This window comes from Fukomys damarensis, unplaced genomic scaffold, assembly GCF_012274545.1.
Source record: "Fukomys damarensis isolate Sample0158 unplaced genomic scaffold, DMR_v1.0_HiC HiC_scaffold_6, whole genome shotgun sequence".
Lineage (NCBI taxonomy): Eukaryota > Metazoa > Chordata > Mammalia > Rodentia > Bathyergidae > Fukomys > Fukomys damarensis.
In genome coordinates this window covers 4,941,044-4,953,722 of record NW_022900918.1, presented here as the reverse complement: position 1 = coordinate 4,953,722, position 12,679 = coordinate 4,941,044, and positions in this window count along the sequence as shown.

The following is a 12,679-nucleotide window of genomic DNA, read 5'->3' as shown; positions in this document are numbered from 1 at the left end:
TTTTCTCCATAATAGAACTTTCTATGCAAATCTCAAATCTTTAGCTCTTTGTGTCCATACTGATTTTGCCCCTTCTCCCTAGTCAATATCATAATTTAAAAGTAAATTGGTCTCTTATACAGACCCAACCCTTGAAATTTTTACACAACAGATTGATCTGGAAGATATCTTCAGCACATTTACTATTGGGAAAACATTATAAATCTATTATCTCTTTTATTTAATTCTGGCTCAGGATTTGAAGCCTTGCTATATAAAGTCCAGCAATTTTGGGTTCTGTACCTTTTCAAATCTGCTTAATTCTGCAAATACTTATTCACTGTCTGTTTTATTCAATGGCTACCACATGGTTGAATATTGGGAAATAAAATAAAATTATATATTTATTAATTTTTAATTTATAATTTTTTTTCATTTTGAGAAAAAGTTCTTCATGTTCGGTGTTCCTTATATAAATTAAAATAAAAAATCAGCAACATTTGACAAATGCTAGTAAAAAAAAGAAAAAACAATGCACATGTTCTGATAAGAAAACAGATGAGTGGCCCTAAGCCCAGCCTCACTTAGGCTTGCTGTCACCTGAGGAATGAATCAGTGACTCCAGGTGGGATGGCTTTAGCCTGAATAAAGGTGGTAGGAAGTAGTCTATTGTGAATTATAAATATCTTCATTCTTGCATAAGAATTGAGGCTGAGCAAGTAGGGGAAATGTTGATAATATAGGGACATGTACATCCCAACTTTTTTAAAAAGGAGCAAAAAGAACTAACAGCTTTATTCAAGGGGAAGGTTTGGGCCCATGGATATAGTAAATTTGATAAGAAAATTTCAATGTAGATGTACACCAAGCAGTAACATAGACAATTGTGAAACTTAGTATACTTATCTGGGTAGAATACAATGATCTGAGAAATAGCTCTACATAAGAATAAATTAATGAGTGGCTGTAGATGCAACTATTTAGCTGTTGCAGTTAAATAAGGCTATATCAAAAGTAGAACCCCAAGAATATTTGAAGAATATTTAAATTGGAAAAAGAATTAAGAACCAAAATCACATATAATTATAAAAGGCAAAAATGGGATTTTAAGAAGCCAACATAGATTAGTTCATCAAAAATCCTTGGAAAAAAATGTCACCAAATACCCATATGCTCTCTAGTTAGATGTTTTATAAAGTGTGTAAAAGTTTTAAAAATGCAAATATAACTACATAAAATTAAAGGAAACATACTTTAAAGAGAAAATAAAATAAGTAATTTATATCTGTACACAATTTTAATATAATTGAGGGGAAAATATTCCGATAGAAAAGTATATAGACAGCATGAATGTAATATACATAAATAATAAAATACTACAGTTAAAAAACATTGAAAAGCTCAAGAATACCAAATAACTTCAAATTAGAGCAAAAAAGAGGTAATATTTTGTCTATCAAATTTAGCAGACTTCTGCATTGCCAGCTATCTTGGATCAACTTTTGATAAGGAATCTCAAACCTTGAGGACTGAGAGCAAATTAATAAAAATGCTGAAAAGTTATTTGGCAAAATTAATCAAGAATCTTAAATATATATATATATATACATATCTTTGAGTTAGTTTAACTTCTAAATGGTAATGAACATGTAGGAACAAATGTAATGATTTTAGGGTTATTGATTAATAAATATTAGCTAAATTAATTGTTATAAGAAACATGTCTTAGGTACTTAAGAAATTCTCATATATTTATATGAAAGGATATTTGTAAACATGAAAAATACCTATGCCAAACATGATCACTAGGTGCAGTTTAATTTGCAGCAAACTGGGAAACAGGCCAATATAGTGTTTATTCTTCAACTATGTGTGGACGTGTTTTCAGAGTGTGAGATATGTATTCACAAGGAAGTTGCAATTGAATTCTCTTGATGGGTTATAGAAATACCTGGGATAATGAAAATAATTTCAAGGTAGGTCTATCAAAAGATTGCTGGAAAATGGCCCATTTTAAGTGAAAAAGAATAACATTGGATATTGAAAATTTGAAGTTATTTTTTAAAAACTTTGCTGGTCCCTATTTCTAAAGTGGTATTTCTTATTAAATTTTTTCCTCCCATGGACAAATAGGTCCTAAAATAAAGCTATTACTAAAAGTAACTATTTTAAGTAAGTAATAACTTGGGGGCAATCCATTTGTGTTACCTTTGAGAATAAATAACATTCTCCCAGATCTTGTATGCCTTTCATACATTGACAACATGGCTCCAAAGAATTAAAAATGATATTTCATAGTAGAAATTAGTCTGTTATCAGCAGAAAAAGAAAAGTATCAGGGCAGAAAGGGGGGAATACTGTAGGTTATTTAGTAGGTTAAAGGATTTATGTATAACATGTATGAACTAAATAAATTTCAAAATCAAAGCTTCTATAGATATCTCTAAACCAGATTATAGTCCTTTTTTTGGGTGTGTGTGCCAGATCCAACTCGGGTCCTTGCGTTTGTGAGGCAGGTGCTAGAACCACTAAGCTAAATCCCCAGCTCTGTATTATAGTACTTATTGCTGCTAGAGCAAATTACATAATAGCATGCAACAATGTGTATTTTCTTATAATTTGGGAAATCAAAAGTTGTAAATGGTTCTCACTAAACTAAAAATACCTGCAGGAATTCATTTCTTCTAAAGTTTTTAATGCAGAATCTCCCTTCTTGTTTTTTTTGTATCCTAAAGGTTTCCACATTCCTTAATTCCTTGTCTCCTTCCTACTTCAAAGTCCTCATTTGTCTATGAAGTCTTACTCAGGACACCAACTTTCTATTTCTGATGTATTTAAGTACTCTTGTGATTACATTGGGTCTACTTGGAAGTCCAAGATCATCTCATCCATTTTCCAAAATTAATTCCTTCTTTCCATGTAATATAGTATATTGACAGGTCCTGGATGTCAGAGTTTGTCAATGGAGAAGGAATTTTTCTCTGGTATTCTACCGACTATACACTGATTTCATAATGTTTGATCTAAAATGTACCTATTGGAGTAAAATGTATGTCTTCATAGTTATTCTCAAAGAACAATTCTCAATTGGCTTTGGTTAATAACAAAGTTTTCTTGTAATCATTCTTAAATAGCTTTAGTTTTGCTAAATGTTATAAGACTTTGCATAAATTTTTAGAAAAGACATATGGGATGGATAAGTGGAATCTGTGTTAAATGTATATGTTGACAGGAAGAAGATTTTGGTAATATCCCAGTTTTGGAAAAGGAGATCTTGAAGAGAAGAATGTTGCATAGAGATGCTGCCACCAGATTCTCCATGGATACAGAACTTCAGCTATCTCCAATAGCTTTGCAGTCATAGTTTTTCCACCAGTGTCATCAAGTGTTAATATTATATGGTGAAAGAAAGGATGCTATTAAAAGCTGAGTTCTTTTGGATCGAAAAAGTAAACACTACTTTCAAGATTTCCATCCTAAAGTGCTCCCAGAGTGTGTAAACACTGTGTTTTTCTTTGCATATGTTCGTGCAGTGAACCAACTAAGTTGTACTTGAGGTTGGAGAAAACTTCTCCATGTCAGCCTACCTGGCTACCATTCAGAAACTTTTAAGTAATTTATTTCATATTCACTTTTTGTCTCTGTGGCTTATAACAATAATGAATATTTCAAATTTAAAAAATTTTAAGACATTTTGTCTTCCAAAATTTCATTTTTGCAGCCCTTTAGGGTAGAGTTATATATAAATATTCTCTATGGACTGTCATTCAGTATTAGAGTTAATAATTTGAACCCTGGGATCCAGGTTAGTAGAACCTGCAAATTTAGGTACATTGTAGTCATATTTATTTACATTGGCATATGGTACATTTTTCATTTGTATAAGTCTATAACTTGTGGGCCTCTTCTTATATATTATATTTCAAAAAATCTGTAATAGTAGGCCAATCTAAGCAAAAGTTGATTGGTATTAATACAGTTTTTTAAAAAAGTCTTCAGCCATTTAGTTTGAATTTGTTCTTTTAAAAATCTACAATCAAAATGAGATATTTTTGGTCAGACAGCAAAAACATTTTAAAAATATAGCTCAAGACGTAATTATTTAAGAACAAATTTCTTTGTGTGCAAGTTAGATATCATTATTTCTTATCTCCAAAAATGTCCAAAATAGATTTTCCTTTGACATCATTGAGAACAAGAAAAATCATTTAAACAGAATAAATGTGTGGACTGCTTAAAAATATAATATTCTGGGCCAGGGATTTGGCTCAGTGGTTCTGCCACCTGCCTTGCAAGCACAAGTACCCAAATTCGATCCCTGGTACCAAAAAAAAAATTTGAAAAAGTTGAAAAAAAAAAAAAAAGGATTCTTACAAAAGAAATGGTAGTGTGAATTATCTCACTAGGATCTTGTGTAAATAGGAAGAAAAGGGCTAAAGGTATAGGGAAAGTGTAAAGGGTAGGGGAAAGGTATTAAGGAAAAGAAAAAAATATGAGAAAATAAAAAAAGGAAATAAAGTGTTTGTAAATGGGGAGGGGAGGAAGGGCTGAAGGGAGGGCAGGGACAAGGGGAAAAAATGAGAACCAAGACCTGTCATGTAAAGGTACAAAATCCCAATGATGAATGTAACTGTACTGTATACCTAGAATGTACCAATAAATTCAATTAAAATTTAAAAAAAAAGAAAGAAATCGTAGTGTGTATGTTGGGCAGGTGAACAGGTCTGTATATTTAAATATTCATACTGCTATTAAAGCTCAGTGTGATGAAAATAATTTTTACTAACTGGCTGTGGATCTCTAAAAACACAATGAAATAATGTTACAATGCCTGTATCTTGTATTAAAACAAGGTTAATCAAACTCTTATATACAATGATTTTGGTATTCATTCCCCTGCCAAAAGACTTACTATTTTATCTAACCTAGTACTTTAACAACTGTCAAAGTGACAGAAGAGTAGTTAGGACCTTTACTGACCTATACCTTTCCATGCTAGGTTGTTTAATATGATATCCCACTGCAAAAACAGCAAGTGAACTCAAATCTAGTCATTAGAAAGACCAAGAGTATCTCTTCAGTAACACAGAAAACCATTTCTTATGCTGGCCGGAGTGTGGGGAGAAAGGAACAATTCATTGTCAGTGGGAGTGCAGACTTGCACTTGTAACAATATAACATTAATTACTTATACAACATTAAAGAATAAATAAAAGTATGAACATTTTTAATTCTTATTAAATTCTGAGCTGCAATGTTTTAGGATTTTAATGTTATTATTTGTTTTCTCATTTATAACAAATTAAAGACACAGCTTAAACATTATTGGAAAATTTTACAGAATTTTTTCTATCCTGATTTTTAAGGGAAATGTGGATTGAAATTATTTATATCCAGAATATTAGAGATAATAGGGCAAATCTGTTAAAACCACAATATATAAAATTTAGGGCACCAACTTATTCATCGGTCTGATGTAATTTTCTTCACTTTCTAAGCTAAGACTTTTGTGTTTTATTTATTTTTTATTTATTGTTTAAAATTTACTTTTGATGATGCTATATGGGGTGAATCTACGTGCTCTCATACACTGGGCAATCGCTCTACCACTGAGCTACATCCTCAGTGCAATTTTTTGAATTGTAATAATTGATTTCAGAACGGTAAGAATTAAAAGGAAATAAAGCACACTGAAAGACAACTGGTAGAAATAGTTAAATAATGTATTTTGCTTTTTTCAACGTGTAGTGTTTGCACGCTTTCTCTTTCCCTGTGTGTGAAACAAGGGTTTCCTATAATATAAGTTGACTTATGCTCTGTGACTAGACTGTGTGACAAGAAAGTTCAGATAAACACTGGAAAATATCATAGTCAAAGCCAGATGTCATACATTAGCATTGATGTTCTTTCATACTAGTTACATAATTATGTCAGAAGAAATTACAGTTGTTTTTCATTTGCAAATTATAGTTACCTGGCATTATTTGGAGCCAAATGACAAAGAGAGACAGAAAAGTGAGAATAAATCTTTGCAAAACAAATCAGCACAGAGAATTAGAATTAAATTAGAATTACATTTTGACTGTGTGCCCGCACACATCCAAAGATGAATTTTCAACCCAATAACTTCTTATTTTACTATTTTCCATTGAAGTCTACAGTAGCAGAATTATTAGTGATTCACACAGTGGTCTACTATGCAGTGCAAGGCATGCACCCGATGGGTGTTCAATATGGACTAATTATTGCTGCTGTTTCGGTACTCTAAGGCAGCCTTGGAACATTGTATAATCAATGGGAGAAGAATACAAATTACATTAGTGGATTTTCTGTATTACCTCTGGCTAAGGATGGCCACAAGTAAATAGAGAGGATACCCACTGACCCAGCACTGATAGAGGAGAAGTTGCAGGAAAGCATGCAGAGTGCATTTACGCCATGCTCCTTACACTGCAAACTTCTGACCAGCTCTCAAGTAGTACATATCTCATATGCCACACAGGCAAATACAAGCTCTTATTCTACTTCTCTTTGATAATTTACAGGATAGTTGAAAGTTAAAACAAAGGAAGGCAAAGGAAGATAAAAGTGTAAAATTAAAAACAGGAATCTTCTTTTGGAGTGACAATGTCTTTGGAGAGAGGGACTATACTGGCCAGGAGTGACAGAAGTTACTGGCTCTTGGTGAGGAACAAGGACTCTTGATTACTGGGGAAAATTTACATTCCTGCCCTCACCTGGGACAGCATCAGTCATGATGAACAAAATTGAGTGTAAACATTTCCAAATATCCCCAGGTAGAAAACTCCCAGCTTTAGTAGTACCACAGGACTTTGTATCTCACAGTGCTCTTGTTAAATTAAAAATATCTCAAGAAGAAATGACATACCACATCACTGGTTTTCAAATTGACTGAATATTGAGATCCTCCAGGGAGCTTTAATATTCCTAATTCCTGGGCCAGGACCCAGTTTGATTATAATGAGACTATGAAGAGTTGAGATTCACAATTCATTATTTTTTAAAGCTCTTCTCAAGCTTGTCATTTTAATGTAAATAAATCACAGCAATGAACTACCTTCTAACTAAAACCTTTACAATTACTGTATTGACAGACCAAGATAAAATCATGGTACCTTCCCACTCAAGGGTCTGGGATTAGGGCTTTAGGAGGAGAAAGAAAGGATAATATCAAAATATGAATAGCCTAGTATTCTTCAGAATTATGTTATTTTAATACATATTTTACATATCTATAACATTGAAAGCTACTTTATAAATCAAACTTATCATCCTCATTTTTTTAAATGAGGAAATTGAAGCTGCAAAAATTGACTCAAAGAAGGCCCCAGTGACAAGCTTGAAGGTGTCTACCACTTTCTCTTTCAGACAGTGAAGTAATTTCACAAGTGATGAAATGGGCTCCACAAGGGCCTGTGTGACAAAGGCCAGGGTAGCAAGTCTGTTACTTTAAAAAGGAATGACAGGAGGAGGGCAGTTTAAACTTGGTTCATGTAATCAGGGATCAGGAGTAAAGATTTACTAGGTGCTAAAACTTAAAAAGAAATAATGAAACATGAACACGAATGCCAAAGTTTAGCAGTGGGTATGGAGGAAAGTGGAGTTTGAACACAATAGAAAAATATTAACATGGTAGCACTTTCTATTTAGAGCAAGTTTATAATATGCAAAACATAATTTAAAGCCAAATAGAATTCCTAAAGAAAAACACGAAGTTTCTAATTTTCTCATCTCAAAATGAAGGAGAGTTACCTGATGTGCTATGTAAATGAATGACTACCGTGGTCATGATTGATGATGCAATAATTCAGGAATGCTTCCCCATGAAAATAAAGTTTAATTTTCAACCATTTTATTGAAGCAAGGGGGGAAATGATGTTCAGAGAGGAAGAATAAAATATTTTAACATTCGCCCACATAAAAGAAAGTAAAAATCCACAGAAAACTTTTAATTAAGTCACTGTGGAATATCACCTCACAATATAAAATATGCCCTGTTTCTGTGCTAATTAAAATAAAATTAAATACTATTTTTTGTTTTGTGAATTATGAGTTCTAGATTTAAAGGCTTTTTTCCTGAAATATACATAATAATTACAATATACCTCCAGCACAAATGCCACATAGTCACACCAATCTGTTTGGAATTCGGGCACTTTTAAGGAATATGCTTAAATATTAAACTTGCTGATATTTTTTCCAAAGCATAAGTCAAATAAATTGTATTTCATTATTCTGTTCCTTCTTTGTTTGTTTTGTTTTGTTTCTAAGAATTACTTGTGAATTCTATAAATAAAATGTAAAAAAAATAGGTTTTATGTTACAAAATAAGCATTTGCTTAGTATTACTTTTTCACATTACGTAAACATTGAAGTGACTAAGAGTTTAAATTTCTAGTTACAAGCATATTTTCCTTAACTTAAAATATTTCCCAATATTTTAAACAACATTCTAAGTATCTACAAGACAGTAGTTGGGAAAATAAATGACCTACGAGGACCAGCTACTGGGTTAGTAATCAAATTTGTAATATCATGTCTTGAGAAGGAATCATGGGTTTGCATACTAAATACCTGACATTATTTTTCCTACTCCCAAAGAGAATATGACTTTCCCTGCAAAACATTTAAATTGTAGTTTGTATCCAATGCACTCAGACTCTCAAATTGTTTAAGACTTTAAAATTTAATCAAGGGATTTCTTAATGGAAGCTAGGAAGAGCAACATCAGAAATACATTTGACAAAAGGGTAACAAATTTCTACTTAATTATTTACAATGGCCATATACAGCTACACAGAGACAGAAAAGTACTCAGACTCCTGTGCATCAAACTCAGCTGTCTGAAAGAACAAGGGCATCAATTCGTCCTCACACCATGCTAACAGTTTTTAAGATTGCATCTTGTTGATCTTGATGAAATTACAAGTATAGAATCTGAAGCTGCATGCTGGTAATTTATGGCCACAGGTCACTCTGAATTGAACGTTTTCACCAGAAAGCTTACTTGTCATTTGCATGCATCTCATTTTGTCACCTAAACATGTTTCCTATCATTGCTAAAAGCTAACACTTTTTTTGTTTTTTCTGTTTATATTTATCTGGATATATTACTTTTTTTAGGATAAAGCAGACATGTTTTCCACAGACGCTAATATTATAATACCAAATATCAATATTAAATGATTTGAACAATTTACCCTAGTAAAATTAAGTGTTTTCCTTATTTTATATAGTTTGCTGAGAGTTATAATTGTGATAAAATATCTCAGTTTTTTTTAAGAAACACCAATATCTATCATAATTTTGATTATGCATTTTCTCCCACAAATGACTGTCCAAGTTTCCTCCTTCTAAAAAATGGAGATTAATTTTCAGACCAATATCCTCCCATGAAATCATATTTCAATATATTTTATTAGCTTCGATAGTTTTACATTTTACAATTAAGACAAAAAGAATATGTAATTCTATGTTCATTTATGAGTGATAGGCTTTACAAGGCTAAACTAAGCTCTCTGAGTAACCAAGACTTGAAAATTTATATAAAATGATATGCATATCTTCACTGAAATACTTTAGTATATTTTAAATCTTATTTTATTTTTCATCATATGCAAGACAAGAAACTGTAGGATTTATATCATATTACAAGCAAGATGGTATTGTAAAATACTTTAGTGATAGATAAAAATATAATCATGCAATTAGACCTGTGTTAGAAAAAGTTCATAAGCACAGAGATTTATATGGTTGTCAAAAATTTCTGTAAATTGTAAAAGTATCAAGACATACAGCCAGAAGGAATCATGGAGGTCATAATATTCCATCTAGTACGAAATCCCTTTTACCACATCCTGCACAAGTAGTTACTGAATCATTGAGACATTAAATGTGAAAATATATGTCAGATGCAAATCTCAACCTCTTCTATTGAATATTATATATGTATTACAATGGTCAGTTTTAATTGTATCTTGCTAAAGAAAAGCAACATAATTCCTTAAGATCATTTCATGTCCTGGTTAGACTAAAAATGTATATGAGCTAGAAATCTCACATATCACCTATTCAACTTGATATATTTTAACATTGGGCTTGATAACACTGCAAAGTTTTATTCTATATTCAGCATCTTATGTACAGAGAATATATAAATAATAAGTTATCATTTTCAGACTTAATTTGAAGCAGTCAGAATTATTTTACAATAATGCACTTTCCTTTGCCACATCAACCATCTTGGAAATTCCATCTCTCTTGGTTTTAAGAATTTTCTGTAAGGGAAAGTTTGAAAAAGAACTGGTGTAGGATGAGTGAGAAACATTCATACAGCATACATTTTTGTCATGTTCCAGGAGAACTTCAAGGCTTCTATTATCCCAGAAGCCCTCAGGAGTTTCCATTAGAATGAGTGGTAGTGATAGATATGAAAACATAGATTTACCAAAAAATGAGAGTGAAAGATGCATCATTTTATATTTCAAGAACTGTGCAGAGTCTGACATCTTATCCTATTTCCAATATAACAACACGTTGTTAGCCTGCCACAAGATGATGCCAGAAGAATGAAACTCCTGGGTCAGAAACAAAGGACTTTATTACTCTATTATGCTCTGTGGAGCAAGCAGTATATCAGTATATCAGTTCTCCTTGCTCCCCAAGTGGAAGCGTAGCTCAGGTGGATTTGCTCACAGTACATTTATTTCACAAGCAAAGAACAGCCGAAGAACATTGAATTTAAGAAAGCCTCATCTTTTAAAAGTGGCTGCCAACCTACTTCAACACCCTCTTCTTGGGGGAAGACACTATCACTTCTGAACTAGTCACCAAATAACTTGTCTTCTATCCTGGAGAAAGATACTATTAGGTGCCATGCAAGGTTGCTTGTTATACATGTTTCCTTGGAATTAGTACAGGAAAAAAGTCAATAGGAGTGCAGAAATGAAGTGCTCTGGATTGTTGTCTCCCAACACGAATGCTTGACATTGCATTTCATTGTAACTGTAGGATTTCAAAACTAGTAGAGAAGTTCAACCTGGCAAATCAGTAACCACGATCCAAAGAAAGCCAAATTCATCCCCCTTTGTGCCTAGTCATGGGTTGAGGAAGCTTCTTATTGAACTTACCTGAATCTCTGTGGTTATAATGGTCTTTTGATTTCAGGACACTCTTGGTAGCGTAACAATATCAGTGTAACTGTTACAGATGGCTACTAAAACATGCATCTATATTGGATGGAGTTTGTCTAGTTATAATTAAATTTATCTGAAATATTGTCAAAGTTAGAAAATAGTTTTTATTTTCAAATATCACCTGTCTTTTCCTTATATTCTGTTTGATTGTAATAATTTTCTGGTCCCCATCAAATCCATCAACATGTTTCTATCCTTTCTCCTGCACTGCAGGAATGGATGCTATAATCTGAACTTCAGGTACTCGTGCCCATCTCTATATTCTGTGGTACTCAAATAAAGGTTACAAAGTGGGGGTGAACCTCTACACCTACACGAGTCCAACTATCCAGTCTTCTATAGATACACTCTGCCCAGCACTGGCAAATATTTTCAGAAGTTTTGCTTTGGAAAAAATATGTTCATTGATTTTTTGACTTCTATATTTTAAATGTAAGTGTGGACATCGTAAAAAGAAAAACAAATACGTTACAAGTTAGGAAAAATACTTCGCATTGACATGAAGAATTTAAAATAATGCGAATTATATGAAAACACAACTCACCATGAATACAAGTTATAAACAAATGAAAAGATAACACATGGTGAAGCACTGTTTGAAAATATGTTCAGAAAATTTGTTATTGATGCTATAAAGATATAATTTTCCATATTATTAACTGGGCAAATATTTGCACTAAAGAAATAAGTATCAAAGTTGTACCAATGGAAAATATACACAGTGTATATAAAATCCTTAAAAGCAAAGAAAAATAGTTACAAAATATGTTACAAAATTCTGTGGCGCAAATATGTTACAAAAATAAAAGGAGTGATGAAACAAGCCAATTTAAAAAAATCTGTATGTCTGTGTCTCTCTCTCTCTCTGAAAGGTAGAAAGACTGAAAGAAGTGAAAAGAAAAAATATGAGCAAAGGAAAAAATGGAAACAAAGTCTTTGTAAATAGAGAAGGGTAAAGGAGTGTGGGGGGTAAGGGTATGGAGAAAAAATTAAAACCAAGATAAATCATGTAAAGGTGCAAGATCCCAATGATGAATGTAACTGTACTATATACATAGAAAGTACCAATAAACTCAATAAAAAAAAGAACAGAAAGAAAGAAAGAGTGCTGGAAAAAGCCACAAAAGAAATGGTAATTTCCCCTTTGAAGAAACAGTTTCCACAGACTTTTATATATTTACTATTATGTGTCATAATTTACATGTATATCAAATAATTTTTATATTCCAACTATTTCACAAAAGAAAGAAGTAAACTCAGCTCGAATTTGTAAACCTGCTAGGGAAATGGTAGCTATATGACATTACAGTACACACACAGGCACACACTAACAGGAGAGAGAGATTTTAGTTTGATTTTGTTTGCTTGGCTTATACAGGCGGGTGCATTTCCATCCACTGATATTGTATAATGCTTAGATATGTCTTATATATTTATTATAATTTTTATTTTAAAATCTATGAGTCTTCTTAAACTAGTTGTAC